The sequence below is a fragment of the Mustela nigripes genome, chromosome 6 (assembly GCF_022355385.1).
Source record: "Mustela nigripes isolate SB6536 chromosome 6, MUSNIG.SB6536, whole genome shotgun sequence".
NCBI classification, from domain to species: domain Eukaryota; kingdom Metazoa; phylum Chordata; class Mammalia; order Carnivora; family Mustelidae; genus Mustela; species Mustela nigripes.
In genome coordinates, this window is record NC_081562.1 from 69,940,944 (window position 1) to 69,952,192 (window position 11,249).

The window sequence follows — 11,249 nt, forward strand, 5'->3', positions numbered from 1 at the left end:
TAAGATTTTTATTTATTTATTTGACAGAGATCACAAGTAGGCAGAGAGGCAGGCAGAGAGAGAGAGGAAGGGAAAGCAGGCTCCCTGCTGAGCAGAGAGCCCGATGCGGGACTCGATCCCAGGACCCTGAGATCATGACCTGAGCCGAAGGCAGCGGCTTAACCCACTGAGCCTCCCAGGCGCCCCTTTCTTCCTCCTTCTTTCCTCTTTCCCGTTCTCCTTCCTTCCTTCCATTTCCCTACCTCCTTCCTTTCCTCCCTCCACCTCTCCTTCTCCTTCCTTCCTTCCCTTTTAAACTCCTACTGAGCTTCTAGGGCCGTCTGAACTGCTTTGGGCTATATTAAAATGTGTTCCTATTCCTGAGGCTCCAACTCTGAGAGGATGAGGTGTGCCTCATTAGACTAGTACAGGACACTCCTAGGACCCTCTCATCCGGCCCTTTTCATCTTTTTGCCCTGTGTTTATAGGGAGGGTAACAATACCTGTCCATCTCAGAAATAAACGGGGGGTGAATGTGCTCATGTATATAAAAAGCTTTGGCCTTTCTTGAAGTAAAGACACTGTAAGAGATCTTTTGCTGAGAGCATGAGAAAAATCAGCCATCGCAGATCTGAAAAACAAACAACCTCCCTTTGCAGCTGGGAAGTGACCATTTAACTTGACTCAGACCGTACACCACTGAAGGTTCTTTTCCATCACAAGCTTTCCCAAATATCTTTTTATTATCATGATGTATACTGGAGGGCTAATTACTTCCAAGTGCATCATGATGTAGGAGTATATTTTTTACCCTGCTTTACCCTGCTTTTTATTTGTATTAGAACCCAAAGTTTCAGATTTCTTTTAACTCAGTACCCCAAATTCTTGGAACAATATCCCAAGCATTTCCCACTATCACATTGCACACTTGTCATATCGCCTCTCATCTCTCTTACACTGTTGACTAAAATCCATAAGTTTTGCAGAAGTCCCATTTAATTTAATTTCCCAATCATTATTAAAGTTCTTTTCCAAGAATTAAACCGTGCTTATTCATTTTCACTTTCAGTTTCACCTTCTTGCTTTTCAACAACCTGCTCTCCTCCACAATTCTCTCTTTCTTTCCTCATTGCGTACCTATTGTCAACTACCCACAGAATATGTAAGTGGTACAGAGGGTGATGAAGAATATGTGTGATCCATAAAACTGATCATTAGACTCCGAATAACAAGGAATTGGCCATATGTCTTCTACTATTTAACAGGGAGTGGCAGAGTATAGTTGACTAATCACAGGAGTCCCTGCTTATTGTAAGAATTATACTAGATAATAATATCTGTCTTCCTTTTTCGTGATATCCTTCTAGCTTCCAGGAATAGTCTTTTTAGGATCTCTACCCTCCAGAACAGGTATTTTTAACTTAATATACTATTGAAAGGCACTAGAGTTTGGGGCTGCAGGAGAATCTGTACGGTAATTATGTTCTTTTTCGGGGGCAAACCCTTGGTACTAATGCTGTCCATGGTTGTTTTGACTCTATTACATTTTGCTGAGCCTAGGACTGCTTTTGGAAGGTTTAGAAGTATCTAGGGAGGCGCCTGCCACTTTGATTATTCATACCCAGCTCTTTATTTTTATTTGAGACATAAAATAAAAACACACCCTAGCTTCTGCTCGGCCTCAACTGGCGTTCATTTTAAAAACAAACCCCAAACTGACCAAATGGCAGCCATACAAGTTTTTCTGTGAATGAGTCATCTTTCATGTCAATTAGAGTTCATTTATGGAAGCATTTCTTCCTCCTTCTTTCCTCTTTGGGGAAACTCTTTGATGGCAACTTTTAGGTGAAAGGTTAAATGGAATCTCTGACCATCTGTGTTTGTCTCCTTGTTGGTTCAACTGTGTGTCAGTTTGGATAATTACTTATTCTTCACCTTTTTCCCCATCACTCACTTACAAATAGGAGTCATATTTTCCTTCTTGTGTCTCTTGAAACATTTTTAAGAATGACGGTGAACTTTTAACCACTGATACATTTTATTTCATAACGTGTTTATTTCAATAATGTGTTAACTAATCTCTGCATAAAGGGCCCCATTTTTTCCTACTCTGTTCTTCTGATAAACATTGGGAGATGTGTCTCTAGATATTTATCCTCTGGAATTTGATGCTTGTTCTATTTATGTACAAACATCAATTCTAGTTTTCACACTTTTTTGTTCATTCTTAGTATTTCTATAAAATAGAAAATCCTCTAAAAAGGATTTTTCCAGGGATTTATTCTTTCATCAAACACTTGCTGAACACCTATTTTACCTTTTCCACTATGCCTTTACCAGAAGCTATTTTAGAATATTTTAATTTCCATTATTGACAGATTTCTATTTCATGCTGTCTGAAAGATCAGGATTTTATTAAATCTTATAAGTATCTGCATGGTTCAGGTTGTGTGTTTTGGTATTGACACTTGTTAATTCAACACCAAGAGTAGAGTTTAAGACTTTTGTGCACTGGGGCACCTGGGTGGTTCAATTGGTTGAGCAGCTTCCTTTGGCTCGGGTCAAGTCCCACATTGGACTCCCTGTCCCTCTTCCTGTCACTCTGCCTACTTGTGCTCTCTCTCACTCTGTGTCAAATAAATGAAATCTTAAAAAAAAAAAAAAAAAAAAAAAAAGAATGACACTTAAAAAAAAAAGACTTCTGCATTTATCAGCCTCCCCCATATCAACTAATAATAAGGAAAATTATATTTTCTTTGTCAGATTTATATGGTTCATTCATTGAAGAATTATAACCATTTTAATCATAAGTGCACTCATTCTGTATTCATTCACTTAATGCACAATTATTGAGACATACTTTTTATCATTAGACTGTAAGTTCTTTGAAGCATTAAAATATTTTTTGAATGAAAGAATAAAAAAGTATATGAATTGGTAAGCATGATTCCTTCTCAAGAATAAATCTTCTCATAGTGAAATTGCTTATGTCCTAACTTGGGTCCAATTCGGGATTCATTAATTTTGTAATTGTATATGCTGAGCCTTTCTTTGTGTCTTTTGCAGAGCAGAGCCAGATAAGGTGAAGATTAATATTTTGTAGAAGCCAAGACCCTGGCTATGAGGAGATGAGAAGGTTGACAGTGGTCATTGTGGGAAATTGGCGATTAAAATCATGGACTTGAGCACTGAACCTACTTAATGACTGTTCATTTTGACAGTATCTAAGCCCCAAACTTAACCTTATTTACTTACATATTCTCGAAGCCATCCCCATGTATCCCTAGGGGTGATCAGAGCTAAATAGCACCTTTTGGCAACCGACTTCTGTTCTTGATTAGCAAGAGCATCACAGCCAAGTGACAGTCATACGATTCTCTTGCCATCTTCTTAACACCAGTCCTGATGCCTGCAACTAGTTAGAGTCCCTTCACTCATCTTTGAGGGTTTGGAGGGCTTAGGGTGACTATGCAGTAGGAACTAGTTAAGATCAGGCTCTAGAACTTAATATCTCAGCCAGCGCATGTTTTATTTATTTATTTTTAATATTCCTGGACCAATTTGGAATTTGGTCCACACACAACACCAAACAATTTTCAGACACCTGCAAGCTATCCAAGAATTCCAATTAATTATGACACTACTTGGGGATAACATCAGATATCAGACAACATCAGATCCCATAGGTTAAAGTTTCAGCTTTACGAGACTTCCCCCACCCCCGCTTCAGATGATAGTCACAAGCCCCAGACTGTTATCCGTGCTTCTGACAAACAGGCTACTGATTGGAGGTGATAATGACCTCCTCCTTAGTTTAGATTAATTTGCTAGAGTGGCTCACAGGACTCAGGGAAACATTTACTTAACATTTACCGGTTTACTGAAGGATATGGTAAAGGATACAAATCAACAGCCACATGAAGAAGTAGAGAGGGCAAGGTCCTGAGCAAAGGAGCTTTAGTCTTCCTAAAGCTTGGGATCTGGCTTGGTGGCAAATGGAGTGTTCTGGTTCCCTAAGTGGAGAAGCTCTCTGAAAAAAAATAAAATCCTCTTGAAATTTTATGGAAGCTTCATGATACAGTCATGATTAACAAAGTCACTGGCCAGTGGCAATTGGATTCAACCTCTAGCTCCTATCCTTCCCTGGAGGTCAAGGGATTAGGTTGAAAGTTCCACTTCTAGTCACATGTTTGGTCCTTGGCACCCAGTCACTCCCTCATGGAAGGTCCAAAAATCATCTCCTTAACATAACAAAAGACAGCGTTTATCACTCTCATCACTTTGGAAATTCCAAGAGTTTCCAGGGCTCTGTGCCAGAAATGGGGATGAAGACCAATTTTTTATTGTATTTCACAATACCATGATAGTCATTCTTTCTTAACTATAGGAGAACCTTACCATTACACACCCTCAGATCTCAAAACTATTTTACCCTTTGGCCCCTCAGTGCAGCGTAAAGTGTCATTCTTCCTCAGGAAAGCTTTTATATGCTATGCAACTGGGTTTAGTTTTGTAATAAAAGCATCTGGAAATGGAGGACAATTGCTTTACAGTTTGAATTTTTAACCTCAGTTAAAAAATTAGGATCTTTAGGGATATATATGAAATCTCCTCAGCTGACAGCCTGTATTTTGGGGTCCTGTGTTCCTCCTTTTTTTTGATAAAAGGAACCTAGGCCATAAGCTCTCTTGCATGAACCCATCCTTATGTACTACTGGGCAGATTTTAAGCCAACAACTCTTCTGAGACACGCATTTCACTCTTGCATACTTACTGTTCTGTTACATGAATATTTATTGAGCATCTACTATGTTCCAGGCCCTTTTTAGTGCCAGGATACAATAGGGAGCAAAGTGAGGTTTCAGCACCATATAGAGCACAGCCTCACAGAGAAATACAGACAGCAACCAAATGAATTTTTTTTTAAATACACATTTATATATATTATGGACACAGTTATATTTTTAAATTATATTGTCGCTCATTCCTATGGTATTATGGTTTTAAACCATTTCTCATTTTTAATATTGTATTTCATGTATTTAAAAAGCAGTTTATAAATTGTAAAAAGGCTGAATATCTAGAATACATCACTTAAGAGCATATACCCTCTCTGAGTGAAATGATCTTGTGCCTTGTGCCATAAAAGTCAATTTAAAACCTACTGTAGCAGTGTCCATAAGAGTTGGTGCTTAATTCATTCCATTATTGGTTCCATTCCATTACAGTCTCTTTGGATGAGTTTTGGGGGCCTGCATTTTAACAAGCAAACCAGCCAGATCTAATGCTGGTTATGGAAAGACCACACTTTGAAGAATATCATACATATTAGAGAGTTTATCAAAAGGGACGTTGGAAGGCCATTCTGAGAACTGAACACACGTATCTTATAGATGCCTGCAATTCAACAACTGACATTGATGGTTTGTTTGATTTGTTTTTTAAGCCACATCTGATATATAAGTACTATAAGATGAATGTTATGGACCCTCAGCTTAAGGATTTTAGGGTTTATTTATACCATAGATCTCTCTGCCATCTTATACCTAGCTGTCATGCTGCATTGTGTAGCATTTTCTAATTTATATACTATTTTGTATACATTATTTAACTTAGTAAATTTTCTCTTTGACCCTGTGTATATGACTTTTTTTTATTACGTGTAGTTGTTGTTATAGATGAAAACAGAGCCTCAGAGAAAATTGTTAGGCCAAATTCATAGGGCAGGTATGTGGCAGAGCTAGATCCTCTAATCCCAAATCCAGAGTTGTTTCCATTCCATTGCATTTATGTGTGTTATTACAGTTAATTCAAAAGTTCGAGGATTTTTTTCTACCTACCACAGGTATATTATAATATCAGAAATTATTCAATCTGTGTATAAGTTGTAATGTACCATGTTCCCAGCCATTGAAAAATGAAATCATTCAGCATCCTTAAGTAAAACCAGATGCCTCCATTGAGAATGGCAAGGATCTCTTGTAATAGGATTACTTATACATTCCAGAAAGTTATGACAAATGACAAATGAACTAATACTAGGAAATAACATATAGACTTGCTGGGAAGGAGCCAGTCTTTGACCACCTCCACTCTAAATATTTCTTACATTAGAGCCTCTTTCTAAGTGGATGTAGTACTGTTACTAGGACTTATTTGATTTACTATGTCTGACTGTTATCTGTTCATTTCTTTGTTCATTCATTCATTCATTCATTCATTCAATAAACAGTTAGTCAGTATTCATATATACCAGAACAGGGCAAGTCACTAGTTATAAAATTATGAATAAGACACGTTCCCTACCCAAATATGAAGCAAACTATATGTAATTACCACAGATATGTGAATAAGGGTCTATTCTATGATTTCTCAACTCTGACAGTTACCAGTGGAAATATTGGTTGGAGAAGTGAGTGTGTGGGTGAATTCTTCAAAAAGGGTTGAAATTTGTTATGGTTATGCATCTGGCAGTACTTAAGAATTATGAATGATTTCATGTTTCCATGGGCACATGGTACATTATTACACATTATGTAATATGCTGGTTGATAAAGCACTTTGTAATAGTGTAGTATTGTGCCTTTCACCCCTCATTCTTAAATTCCTCTACATACATTAATTCTCACAATATTGTTCCTAGAAGTTATAATTAGGTTGTTTTTATTATCAATAATAGTGCTGGTAAGAACAGCCTTTTATTGAAGAAAATGGCACACAAAATAACTTGCCCAGGGCCACTCCACAAAAGATTGGCAGTATCCCATCTCGTAATTCTCTGTTCAATTTCTAAGTCTTTGAAGGAATTGCTAGCCTGGATATTTTATTCATTTATTTTCTTATAACTTAGTGTGATGCTTCATATAAGCCCAGAATTTTCCATGGGTGGCTCACTGGAAAGCTCTAACTTTTCAGAGCCATGTCTTTAGAAAGCTGTCAGGAGGCCCCACCCTTCTACTGCCTACCACTTTTTCCTACAGAGAAACCATAGTTGAAGAGCTCTGGTCTGTAGTAATGGTCTGAGTCTTTGTTGGCTTGAATTTAAGAGGCTGTAATACATTCCTTCACCAGTCTCTGTCACACAGGAACCTTTAGAGCTATTGATACTTGACTGGGAGTCTACTTAGTTTCTTTCTGGCAAATATCTGCATTATTCTTACATACCATTCTTTAACACAAAACCACACAAACTAGCTATGTTAAAGAGCAGCTTGACTGAAACCAGAAAGATAAGTCAGAGGTAAGGTGAAAATCTTTTCAGACTCCATGCCAGTCAGTGCTTATTATCTCAGCAATAGAGGACATGGAAGAAAGAATGACATTTGAAGTCAGAGGAGAATTTTCTTTGCTTAGGCAGGTCAGGTCAGATTCTTGTCCCTTTTTCACTATCATTGTATATCCATTTGCCAACTGCTCTGTCAGCATGTGAGTCAGCCTCTTGGGTTTAGGAACCTATAGTATATGGTTCCCATGCTAATATTGATGATTGATGACAATTAGTTGATTCAGCTATTTTAATCTTGCTTTGTTTCATGAATATATCTTTCTGTGCTTTTTTTTCTCTCCCCAAATGCTATATTAAAAAAGAACAAAATCCCATTTGATCACGATTATTTGCAAGTATTTTCAACAGAGCAAGAGAATACTTTGTATAGTAATGAGTAACAAAGCCATGTTTTAATGTTTGTGTGATTGATTCAGTGGTTCACAACAGTTCCTGTGGAACCATTCTTGTTTCTCACATTATAAGGCCTGTTCAGAGAAGGAAGCAGAAGAGAGCTCCTTTTCTGTCAACTTGATGGAATGGGTATATGGCAACCATAATAAATCTTAAGTAACTCAGTTATTACCAGAAACCTAATTATTGACCTTAGACTTCTGGGTGACATGGATGAAAATTTTCAGAAGCAGATTGCATTGCTTTTTGCAAGGCCCTATGTTTAGAGCTCTGTACAAAAGTTATCACTGACACTATAGTAGTAGCAAATAAAAGTGGCCTTAGTTCATATAAAATGTTATTTCTATCTGGATAATCATTTGGATATATGAACATTTTGACTACAAAGTGGGCACGTGCAATAATTGCTTCTGGCTCCTTTGGAGACACAGTGAGGCCAATTAGAAATGGGGCCATTGGCTAGGAAGCAAGAAAAGCTGATTTTTGGTGTTTCTTAATACTTATGACTCCTTAAAATTTGTCCCTCTGTTCTTTGAGTATGCCTGGTATAAAGAAACTAAACCATAGTAATTTCTTCTTTCTAAACCCTGGTTTTCATTCATGATCCATAATTCTGGGGAAACTTGACAACAGTAGTAAGTAAAGCAACAAGAGAAATAGCCAATATTTGCTGAGTGCATACTAATTCCGGGTATTAAATAGAGTTCTTCACGTGCATTGGCTCTGCAAAGTGATTTACTAGATTTAAACACTTTGGTCATAAGTGACAGACACCAAACTAATATATGATTGAGCAAAATGGGGAAGGAGTGTTGTTGATTCATATACATAAAAATTTCAGTAGATCCTTATCTTTAGGCATGACCATCCCAGGGCTTGGTTGCTCTCTCTTTTCTTTTCTTGCCTTTCTTGCCTCTCATCTTTTCTTGCCTTTCTCTGTGCTGGCTTCATTTTTAGGCAGTCTTTTTCCATATGGTCTCTGTCCAAGCAGCCCCAATCATTCATCCTGAAATTTTAAAGTTATGGCTTCTTTCTTCATAGTTCTATCCCAAGTCTCATATAGTCACCTATTGGTTTGTCTTGTGTATTGGGTCATTCCTGAACCCAAGCTGTGACTGAGAAATTAGGAGCTTTTTTGGCCAGAGCATGGTCGTATGTGCGCGTCTTATTTGAGAATTGTTCTGCTTCCCATAAAAAAAAAAATGTGAATTGTTTATGAGAAGAGAAGATGCCAGGCAGACCAAAACAACTGATATCCATGTAAATAAAACATGTTTTATTTTTTTAAAAAACATGTATTATTTTTCTGTCCTATTTCACAAACTAGGACTTTGCCTAAGCTCACATAACAGGTGGGGACTGTAACCCCATCTGTCTCAGTCTAAACCTTATGTGCCCACAAGAAAGCTATCAAGGTTGAGAATATAAAATTTGAGTCAGAATGTCTAGATATGATTCCCAATTGTACACCTTAAGGCCTAGATCTGTTGCCTTGAAGAAGTATGACATCGTTTCAAGCTTTTTTTCATTATCCATATAATGAGAGTAATAATTATATCTACTTCATAGGGAAATTGTGAAGATTAAATGACATAAATGTGAAGACTTCTTTCATTGTATGGCTTCTAGCATATACGATTATTACAGTGGGGGTTTTCTTTTTTTAAATTCCAGTATACATAACATAATGTGATACATTTGTTTCAAGTGTACAATATAGTGATTCAATAATTCTGTACATTTCTCAGTGCTCATCATAAGTGTACTGTTAATCCTTTTCATCTGTTTCATGCACTCCCCCCAGTCACTTCCCTCTGGTAACCATCAGTTTATTCTCTATAGTTAAGAGTCTTTTTTTAGGCTTTGTTTTGTTTCATGAGATCCACATGTGAGTGAAATCATATGGTGTTTGTCACTCTCTGACTTACTTCACTTAACATTATACTCTCTAGATCCATCCATGTTGTTGCAAATGGCAAGATTTCATTCTTTCCTATGGTTGATTAATATTCCATTGTATATATATTTGTGTGCAATGGGTGTTATAAACACATATATTTTTTTCTTCTTTATCCATTCACCTATTGGTGAACACTTGTGTGGCTTCAATAATTAGGCTATTGTAAATAATGCCCCAATAAACAGAGGTATTTCTATTGGGTATTTGCCCAAAGAATATGAAAACACTAATTGAAAAAGATATATGTAGTTCTACTTTTAATTTTTTGAGGAAACTCCATAGAGTTTTCCATAGTGACTGTACCAGTTCTCATGCCCACCAATAGTGTGCAAGGATTCCTTTTACTCCACATCCTTGCCCACCCTTGCTGCTGCTTGTGGTTTTGGTTGTAGCCATTCTGACAGGTATGAGGTGGTAACTCATGGTGGTTTTGATTTGCATTTCCCCAATGAATAGTGATGTTGAGCATCTTATGATGTGTCCATTGGCCATCTGTATGTCTTCTTTGGAGAAATTCCCATTCATGGCTTTTGCCCATTTTTAACTGGATTTAAGTGTGTGTGTTCAGTTGCGTAAGTTCTTTATATATTTTGGATATTAACCCTTTATCAGATATGTCATTTGCAAATATATAAAAATTACTATTTTTCTCTCTCTCTCCAGTTCAGCTAGATAGCTTTCCAGTCCTGTTCTCCAAGTCACCAATCCCATTTTTCTGCTTCCTTTAGTGAGTCTATTATTTATTTCATCTAATGTATTTTTAATTTCAGTTATTGAGTTCCTCATCTCTAACTGGTTCCTTTCCTGTTTTCTTTGTTAAGAGTGTTGCTGAGGTCCTCTATTCTTTTCTCAAGTCCATTGAGTATCTTTATGCCCATTACTTTAAATTCTCTATTAGGCATATTGCTTCCTCTATTTTGTTTCTCTCTCTTGGTATGATTTTGTCTGTTCTTTCATTTGGGACATATTCCTCTGTCTCCTCATTTTGTCTAACTCTCCATGTCTCCTATATGTTAGGAAAGTCAGCTATGTCTCCTGCTTCTGAAGTTAGTAGCCTTATGAAGAGGACATTTTGTAGTGCCCTGCCCTGTAGTGTCCCCGGTTCACCAGAACCTGGTGATTCAGTGGTGTTTCCTATGTGTGTTGCATGCACCCTGGTATAGTGACTGAGCCACTTTTGCTTTCAGTCCAGTTGTCTTCATTGGCTCTCTTTGCCCATTGTGGGCAGACTTAGGTCTCTGTGTTGTCAGTGGGCCAGTCTGGGGCTACCTTGGTCTTAAGTTGAGTCAGGTCACATATTTGCCAGAGATGCAATGACACTGAACTGCAAGAGAACTTGGGGGTGGGGCATATGGTGCCAGCAAGGTGTACACTGGTGGGAGGAGATGTGAAGTTCTGGAAACTGAGGCAGGCCATTTGGAGGGTGCAGGTCCACAAAAGTGAATGGTGGTGGGACATGCAGTGTTAGCAAGGCTTTTGTGGGCCTGCTATGGTAGGAGACCTGGAACTGAAGCCTGGATGGGAGGGGTCATGTCCACAGGAGAACTTGGGAGCAGGACATACTCTTAGCAAATTAAGTAGTGAGTGATGGCATACTGCTAGTTCCTGCAGGTTTCTCTGTGTTTATGCTGG

At 37.7% G+C, this 11,249-nt stretch overlaps 1 protein-coding gene across 1 annotated transcript in view; it reads left to right on the forward strand.

Annotated features, from left to right (window-relative positions):
* SOX5 (SRY-box transcription factor 5) overlaps positions 1-11,249 on the forward strand; it is a 985,194-nt gene that overhangs the window by 466,335 nt on the left and 507,610 nt on the right. The gene's annotated exons all lie outside the window — the stretch shown is intronic.